Source organism: Brachyhypopomus gauderio, chromosome 6, assembly GCF_052324685.1.
Source record: "Brachyhypopomus gauderio isolate BG-103 chromosome 6, BGAUD_0.2, whole genome shotgun sequence".
Taxonomy (NCBI): Eukaryota; Metazoa; Chordata; class Actinopteri; order Gymnotiformes; family Hypopomidae; genus Brachyhypopomus; species Brachyhypopomus gauderio.
The window spans coordinates 2,173,481-2,183,347 of record NC_135216.1 but is presented as its reverse complement, the minus strand read 5'-3'; positions in this window follow the sequence as shown (position 1 = coordinate 2,183,347).

Below are 9,867 nucleotides of genomic sequence, written 5' to 3'. Positions count from 1 at the left end.
AATAATAAAGAAAAAATTTCAGCTTTGACATATGAAACAACAAATAGGACGAACATAAGAACCTTGAATGGAGCTTCGAATCTTTGCAGAGACTTTAAATGGAGGTACCAATGTAGGCATGTGCAGCATCTCCATATTTTACATTTACATTTACATTTATGGCATTTAGCAGACGCTCTTATCCAGAGCGACTTACAAAAGTGCTATGTAGTTGCTTGGAATCTCCAAGGTAGAATATATAGTCCTGAACACAAGGTACTCTAAGCTGGAAAAACCACTAGACGAAAGTCAAATGATACCTAACAATTATACCTGAATATACACATCCCCTGAGGAAAAAGACAGTAAACAATTCCTATAACCCAATTATGCACAATACCTGAGGAAAGAGACGATAAAGTACAATAGACAAAGCATAATTATGCAAAGTGCACTTGAAAGAGGTGGGTCTTCAGTCGGCGTCTGAAGACAGCAAGTGACTCCGATGTTCGGACACACAAGGGAAGTTCATTCCACCACCTTGGAGCCAGGACAGAGAAAATTTTAACCCAATGATGCAAGAGCAATAACAAACAACACTTATGCAGTGCGTTAATACAGTTTTACTGAAAATGGTTGACTGAGAAATACTGAATGTAATAAGTTAGGGCTTTGGCATAAATCTGAACATGCACAGAAGTTCCGACATATGGCTTGGATATCCTGATTCTTTTTGGAGCCACCTATGATATGCTTCATAAAAAATCCATTGTTTATCGTGTAGATGGAACAGCAGATGCAAAATTCTGAGGTATGTACACATAGCAAAATTAGCAAAAAACAAATGACCCAATTTCAATTCAAGTGCCAAAAATGGGATTGCAATATAAGCTTGATAGAGGGATGGGGCAAAGTGTTAGGTATACATGACCCTCCAAAATAGGTTTTTCAGAGGTAGACTCCAAATGAGAAATTTCTCAGAAATCCGTAAATGTATGTGTTTTCTCCAGTAATAAAGATATGAAAATTACAACCATAGTAACTGCGGTTTCACTGTATTTTACTTCTTTATTTGTAACAAGCATTAAAATCGCTAGTAGGTAGTTAGCGTTATATCAATGTTGCTGACAATCCTGCATTTTGATATTTTCCTGTCTCACTCCACTGAAGGACATTTGAAGGCATATGAGTTTGATGGACTTTACTGCTCCTCTAATAAGAATGGAGACGGGCAAAGTTGTCTACTGAACATAGTAACTTGGTAATGAAGCAGTGTTCGTTTTTATTTGGTGACTGACTGATGCATGAAATTAAAGTAATGAACATCAACTGCAGACAACTGTAAAAGGATGCTAATATAAGAGAGTCACCATTGCTGAGGACTGCATATTAAGCCTTTTACATTTACTGATGACACATCCGAATCTTGAACGGTTCTTCCATTTTGTAGGTTTAACAAGTCAACCATTACCACTTCTCACTCACTTCCAAGGAGCACTCGAAAACCAAGGGTGGGATAAAAATAAGAGATTGGATTGGGCACTCTGCTCAGCTTCTAAAATCATCTTAGTCTCACATTTGGTTTTAATACTTTCTTATACTCAGCTCAATCTCTTATTCTAGGGTGAACAGGTGATGTGTGTGTTGTGATCTCTTATTCTAGGGTGAACAGGTGTGTGTGTTGTGATGCTTTGACCACTGAATGTACATGGTTTTCATCAGCCTGTTACCAAATATGCTAGTGTAATGCATCTATAGTTTATAGAATAAATTAGCCCTGTAATTGGATAGGTTCACATTTCATACATAATGGTCTGACATTAAGCATGACTAAAGAGACATAGCTCCAACATCCTGTCAGCCACTGCAGACATTCATTACAGCAACTAAATCCTGTAATGAAAATAGGAAATGAAAAAGAAAACAAATATTGAGGTGGGTAATGATTTTCAGTAAGAATTTAAATCCAACATAAATTGAAGACTCAAAAGCTTCACAAATTAATTTAATTTTATTAAAACCATAACATTTTCTGAAAACAGAAGTTATTTTTTGTAAACTGCATTCAAAAGCATCTTTTTCCCCACAATGAAGTAAATAGCTTGCAGGAAAAGACAGACCAAGGTTTGTGATAAAAAAATGTACTCACCACATTTTAATGTTGTAATCATTTACATCATGGCAGTATTGTACTATATCAGGAGATCCTCATAAGCAAGTGGTCATAACACAATAAACAGGTTTCACATTCTGCAGGCATTCGCACCTGACAAGGCCACTCTTACATCATCACTTTCTCCTTCTCTAAATATTGCTACACTCAGCTCTGTCTATGTCCTTGTAATTCAAAATGTTCATGAAGCATCTTCATAAACATTTTGTCATGCTTTCTATGGATTATAAAACACATTAAATGATACATATCCTAATGTAACAGTTTATCCTCAACATTTAATCCTGAGTGGGCACAATCAACCCAAGTAAATCTACAGATTTCAGATTTGTAAACAAAACATGGAACTCTGGTCAATAAATGTAGAATTCTTATTGCCCTCTATTAAAATTCAAAAACTTGTATAAAGTCATGCTCTTTAGCCAGACTAATGCACAATTCTTGCATTCAAGTCAGGCTTGCTTGCAAATCCATCTTATGTAAAGATGTGAAGCAAAAGTTTAGGCTGCAATACACATGAGCCATGTGTATTATGTATTATGGCATCAGGTAAGCAAAACTATAAAGGTTCTGTAAAAACAAACAAAAAAGTGTCACGTAGGGCTACACTCCCTCTCATAGCTGTCACTCTGGGTTTAGCTGTCTGCCTGTTTATCCCGCCCTGCTCGTTGTCTCTGTGATTTCCCATTGTTTGCCACGCCCCTGTTATCATTGTTCGCACCTGGTCCTTGTCTAGTCCTGTGTATAAAAGTCCCGGTGTCTCCCATGTCTGTATCGGTCTTTTTGTTCAATCTTGTTTTTCGTGAATATTGTTTCCTCAGCGAGTATTTCTGCCTGTTCCATGTTTTCCCCGTCGCGTTTAGTTTCTCTGTCCGATTATGTCTGTTCGTATTTCATGTCTGGACTGCCTGCCTGTTATGACCCATGCCTGTCACTTCGACTCTGCCTATGGAATGTCCTTTAATAAATCTCGCTCTCCTCAGCGTTTGTGTCCGCCTCCCTGTTCTGCCCAGCGCAGATCGTTACAAAAAGTTTCCAGACCAATGCTCTGAAACCTCTTAACTACAGAAGCATAACTAATCTTTTCAACTGAATAAATGGAATAAATAGTGCAAATTACTCTTTAAAAACCTATAAGATGTACATTGTATTTTCCCAATAACATTTGTTCACAATTTCCTTTGTTTTTCATATTGAACAATATTTCATACCCATTGTTCCACCTTTAAAATAACTCATTAGGTTCCACTGAATACATACACAACAGAGATATGGTGGTGAGCTGACATGAACTCAACTTTTATACTTTATATTTTACCATTTCAAGGCTACATCAATGGGTTCAGTGTCTTCAAGTACAGATAAAATTGCTTTGAAATAAGTTGGAGGTCTTTGTTCTTGATTGATTGATTAATTGATAAAACTTTATTGTCCATTAAAATTGCATAAAATGGAAAATTATCTTTGGCAGTCTGGCTGACATATACATACAGTTACACAAGTACACACAAAAATATTTACGTAAATACAATTCCCACTATGTACGAGCTTTATGTATAATTCCATTGATCAAAATATTCACAGCAGAAGGAACAAATGATTTTTTTGTATCCATTCTTCTTAGCTAATGGAACCTTAAGTCTCCTGCCTGAAGGCAGTAACTGAAATGATGAGTTAAGGGCAGGGGTGGAAAGTAACTAATTACATTTACTCACATTACTGTAATTGAGTACTTTTTATGAGTAATTTGTAATTTTCTGAGTAGTTTTTGAAATATGTAATTTTTACTTTTACTTGAGTACATTTTGACCCAAGTAGTTTTACTTCACTACATTTGAACGCCCTCACATTACTGAGTAAAAAAATATTGATGGTGAAAAATTAAATGCGGGCAGAGTCCCAGAACTGAAGGCCAATTGCATGGCCTTGCCTTGCGCGTGCTCTTTCCATTGTCTCAATCAGGTCGTAATCTGGTGCACTTTTTTTCCAAAAGGATGAGATTGTTCTATTTTTAAATCTTCTATCAGGTTCTGTGGGATCCTGTGGACATTTTATTGTGAAAAGTGGAATCCTATGGGCACTGAATTTTGAATAGTTGGATCCTGTGAGCGTTTTAAATTGTGGAATCCTGTGCGCATTTTGTTTTATTTTGAGATGTGGGATCTTGTGGTCATTTTATATTTTATTTTGAGTTGTGGCAATCTGTGGGCATTTAATTGTGAATAGTGGGATCCGGTGGGCACTATATTTTGAATAGTTGGATCCTGTGAGCACTTACTTTTAAATTGTGGGATCCTATGAGCATTTTTTAATTTTTGATGTGGGATCCTGTGGGCATTTTATTGTGAGTGTGAATCCTGTTGCATTTTAGTTTGATTTGTGGCATCTTGTGGGCACTTAATTTTGTGTGCATTTTGTTTTTTGAATAATTTGCAATTTAAATTTCTTTATTCGTATCATGGTGTTGTCCGTTGGACAATAGGACTGAAAATTGTTTGCACTTTATGGTACAGGTTGTGACTGTCCTTGTTCTGTGAGGATGTATGTTCCTGAGCCCAGCTGATCTTTTTGCAAGTGTGAATGTGCACTTAAATACACTTTGAAATCGATTAAAACAACTTGTGCTGAATTTGGTTCATGAGTCATCCATGCATGAAATAACTGAAAGTAACTAAGTAACTTTTACTCAAATTACATTTTAAATGAAGTAATTTTGTACTTTTACTCGAGTAAATTTTAATATGGTTAATTTTACGTTTACTCTGAGTAGATTTTAGGTAAAGTAATGATACTTTTACTCAATTACAATTTTTCAGTACTCTTTCCACCTCTGGTTAAGGGGATGGGTATGATCATTGTAGACCCGAGTTGCCCTGTTTGATAAAGATCGACTGTATAAGTTCTCTAATGACAACAGTTTGTCTCCAATGATTTTACTGGCCTGTTTAACCACCTGGACCAGCTTATTCCTGTACTTCACTGATAGGTTTCCATACCAAGACACAATGTTAAAACTGAGAACACTTTCAACAAGTGACCTATAAACCATGACCAGAGTGTGTTTACTGGTATTAAAACATCTCAACTTCCTAAGAAGAGAGAGTCTCTGCCTCGCCTTTTTATAGAGGTTATCCGCATTAACCTGAAAGCTAAGTCTATTGTCAATGTATGTCCCAAGGTATTTAAAGTGCTCTACTTGTTCCACTTCTTCCCCTTTAATAATAACTGGTTTAAAGACAGACCCTGTGCCTGCCATCCTTCCTCCAAAGCACAGCTCCTTTGTCTTATTAACATTAAGATCAAGAAAGCTGGTGTCAAACCAGGTGGCTAATTGGCTGATGGACAGAGTGTAGGAGGAGCTTATAGGGTCCTCCAAGCAAGCAACCAGGGCCATATCGTCAGCATATTTTATAAGGGAGATATTTTTGCTATTGTATTTAATCTTGTTTGTATATATTGAGAAAAGAAGTGGCGATAAAACACACCCCTGTGAGACACCAGTGTTCAGGACAAGGCAGTTAGAAAAGCTGCTACCCACACACACACACTGGGGCCTCCTCCTCAGAAACTCTATGATTCACAATACAATGCTACTGCTAACCTTCAGGTCACATAAACGTTGTAAGAGAAAATGGGGCTGGACTGTATTAAAAGCCGAGGAGAAATCAGGAGAAATCCATAAAGAGCACCCGAACATATGTGTTAGGCTTGTCTGTACCTTATGACCAAGCACCTTATCTAAGGGCGTACTCACACTAGGCACGGTTTGCTGGATCCGTGCTGGGGCCCGGTTATCCCCCCTCCCCACTCCCCCTCTGGCCTGCACTCACACTGGCTTCAGCAACCCGGCCCGAGCACACTTACGTCATCACAACGTGACTTTATTTGGAATAAAAGCGCGCTCGCACAACACTATGGAGTTCACGATTCTCTTTTTATTGTATTTTTGGAGTCGTTTTGGGAGTGCAGAAACACGGTGCAAGCACAGATTTATCGATAATTTAACACAACGATTGTCTGCTAATCGCTTTGCCGCTATGACTGTTTAACGTGAGCATCGCATCACTGACGTCATGTTTGAGTTCCAGCAAAATGAACCAATCACACGAGGCACAAAGCGGGCCCGGGCACGGATAGCGCTCACACTAGAAGCGAACCGTGCCCGAGTCCACATGAATCGTGCCCTGGCCCACCTCTTCAAGCGGGCCCGAGCACGGTTAACTGATCCGGGCCCGGGCACGGTTGGAGCGCTCACACTAGCCAAACGAACCGTGCTTCGGCAGGCAACCGTGCCCGGGCCCGGATCACAGAGCCTAGTGTGAGTACGCCCTAAGAGAACCAGAGTGGCATCTTCCACTCCTCTACCAGCTTGATAGGCAAATTGCATGGGGTCCATGAACTTAGCTGTTTGTGATATTAGCTCCTTGCAAACTAAACACTCCATGCATTTACCTAATACTGATGTAAGTGCAATGGGTCTATAATCATTTAATGATTTGATACGACTGGTTTTTGGTACTGGAATAATTGTTGCCATTTTCCACGCCTGAGGGACAAAACTAGTATTAAAAAACATCTGGAACAATTGAGAAAAAACAGGTCCCAGTTGGATGGCACATTCCTTCAAGACCCTTCCCTTGAGTCCATCTGGCCCACTAGTTTTATGAGGGTTGACTTTTTGGAAGATCGAAACAACGTCCTCATCCTTAAATGTCACAGGGGTCGGGGTCAGTCCCTCACAAACAGAATCACCATCTTTACTAAAATCATGCTTATCAAATCTAGAGTAGAACATATTTATATATTATATATATTATATTAATATATATACATATATTCTTCTTGCATTCAGTGGTAGTTTACACATTTATAAGCTGCAGATGGCTAAGGTTTTGACATCATATTGTGCTATACTAATGGAATACCAAAAGTTTGTTCAGTAGATAGGTGTAGTCTAGCTTTAGGTGCAGTTTATAGCAGTTTATGCATCTAATTGTATTACAACTAAGTGTTCTAGAAGCTGCTATGCATTAGTGGCTCTTTTAGATGCTCAATATGCAGAGGTGGGTAGGAACGCATTACATTTACTCCGTTACATTTACTCAAGTAGATTTTTGGACAAAAATGTACTTGTAAGAGTAGTTTTAATATGAACGACTTCTACTTTTACTTGAGTAAATATGTGGTGAGAAAAACGCGACTTTTACTCCGTTACAATCGGATTTGCGCCGCGCGCTACCGTTACTTTCGTTTTGTAAATAATTCGTCTTTTCAGTGAGAAGACTGACCAACCTCTCGTCACCCGAGTATGAGTGACCAATCAAATGAAGCCGGTCAATCACGTGATCACATACGCAAATTTTCTCCACCGTAGCAAGAAAGTGACAGAAAAACCTACCGAGCATCCCTGACCTCATACAGCCAATGTTTATATTACAAACGTGTAAAAGGACAGTTATATAATGCGCTGCAGGGTTGCCAAGTTTTCAAGATCACTTTTAGTGAGATTTAAAACGGGGTGGGAGGTGGGGGTTTGGGTGGTGAACGTAAATTGTTGACGGGAGGGGGGGTGCAAAATGGACACAAGTTAAGTGTTATATCGCGATCGATCGATCACCAGTGGTTGGTGCCAGAGCGAACTAGTAACTCATTGAATCATAGATGTGGATCAGAGGTAAATAAAATTAATTTTTTTCGGCGTGAGAATTCGGATGTGTGGCGTGTAAGCGTGTGAAGACAGTCAAATGCGTGTGTCTCACGCTCAATGCGTGAGAGTTTGCAACCTTGGCGCTGCCAATTGTGTCTGCAAACGTGTGGACATTTCAGCCTACAAGAACTCAACATCAAATATGAGGAAACACGATGCGATAACGTTTGCTGTATGTATAATTTTGTGTAATGCTATATCTCTGAGGCATAACGTTTGTATGATGTAATTATTAAATGTAACGCAGTGCAATACTAAAAACCAGTTCTCACACTGATTGTACACACTAGCAATATAGGATGATTAAGTCTGCTACAAATTGATTCAGTTGGTGTCAAGTTGTATCTACACGTATTGGCTGACAGTCTCATCAGTTAGTGCCTTTGTGGAACACATTAAAGTTACACAGGCCTAATAATTAGGAACAAACAAAAATACATATTATTTATAATAAAGAATTTATTTATATATATATATATATATATATATATATATATATATATATATATATATATATATATATATATATATATATATAATATTTATTTATAATAAATTATTTTTATCATTAAAAGTCATTGTTTCCCGTAATTCAATTTCCCATGATGTAATTTACTGACATGAGACAGTACTCATGCATTTACTCACTACTTGAGTAGCTTTTAATCAAAGTACTTTTTTACTTTTACTCAAGTAAATTTTTGGGATGCATACTTTTACTTTTACTTGAGTAACATTTGGTTCAAGTAACAGTACTTTTACTTGAGTAAAATTGTTGAATACTCTACCCACCTCTGTCAATATGTTGAAATACAGTTGTTATAGTTATTCATCAGACTTAGCTACATCAATGGCAAATGTAATTCCATCACTGGCAAGTTTCAAGATGTCTAAGCAAACTGTAGAGTATACAATATTTTTGTGAAGTATTTGAGTATCTGTGGCTATGACATCTGTGGGACTTGGGATGGGTAAATGAACAACAAGAGAATAAGACCTCAGTTTTCTTTGTGAATGATGAGTTCCCAATATAAGTGGATTAGGAAATTTTTAAAGAAAAATTACCCACTTAATTCTATATGCTTAGCTTCTCTGTTGTCTTTCTTGGCCGTACCCCATTCACATATCATGTCTAGCATGGGTCTGAAGTAAGGGTGATCAAAGAGACAGAACAGTACTGTGTGTCTAATCAGCACCCACCCGTGGAGGGAGGTGGTACTACAAGTGAGTGTCGTTGAGGATAGGGTGTTGCTGCACATATCAAGATTGCAGATACCTTTTGATTCTGGTACCACTGGTCTTTCTTTCCTAAGAACCACATATTTTCTGTGAGAGATAGATGCTGTTGCAGTTCTGGCAAGCCCTGAGATCATCTGCCTGGGATGCTGCTCTTCATTTTTGCCTTCATTAAGTGCGTTTGCAACTTAAATAGGTAAGACTCTGGGGCTTGGGATCTGACCAACTTAATTGCCATTTCTGAAGGAGTGTGTGAAGAAATTGGCTCAACATGGAGATGTGCACATTCTGGTCTAAATGACACAGCAAACATTTTTTCTTACTTGTGGTAAAAAAAAACATTGTCCAAAAAAGAAAACATACACCAATTTTGTAAACTGTACATCATATTAGCAACAGTTGATGCATCTTGTACTATGATACATCTTGTACATGTTAAAGTGAATGCACATTGATGCCATTATTGAGTGTATGTGTGATTTATACCAATTTTCAAAAAGCTTATGATGAATTTTCCACTTCAAATAAAAATATTCCAAACAGGAACTTGTAGGTTTTCTAGATATAAATTAACTGAATAATGCAATAAATGGAATGGATTTTTGAAGGCTCTAGACTAGTCAGTCTAGTGTGTCTCTGTTACTAAATAAATCTCACCTTACAATTGCTTTAGTAAAAAATCCATTTGATATTCCTGCAGAAAACTTAATCAGCTGTAATTATCCCTAACGCTTAATGTATATATCACTAATAACAATATGTTAAGCTGGTA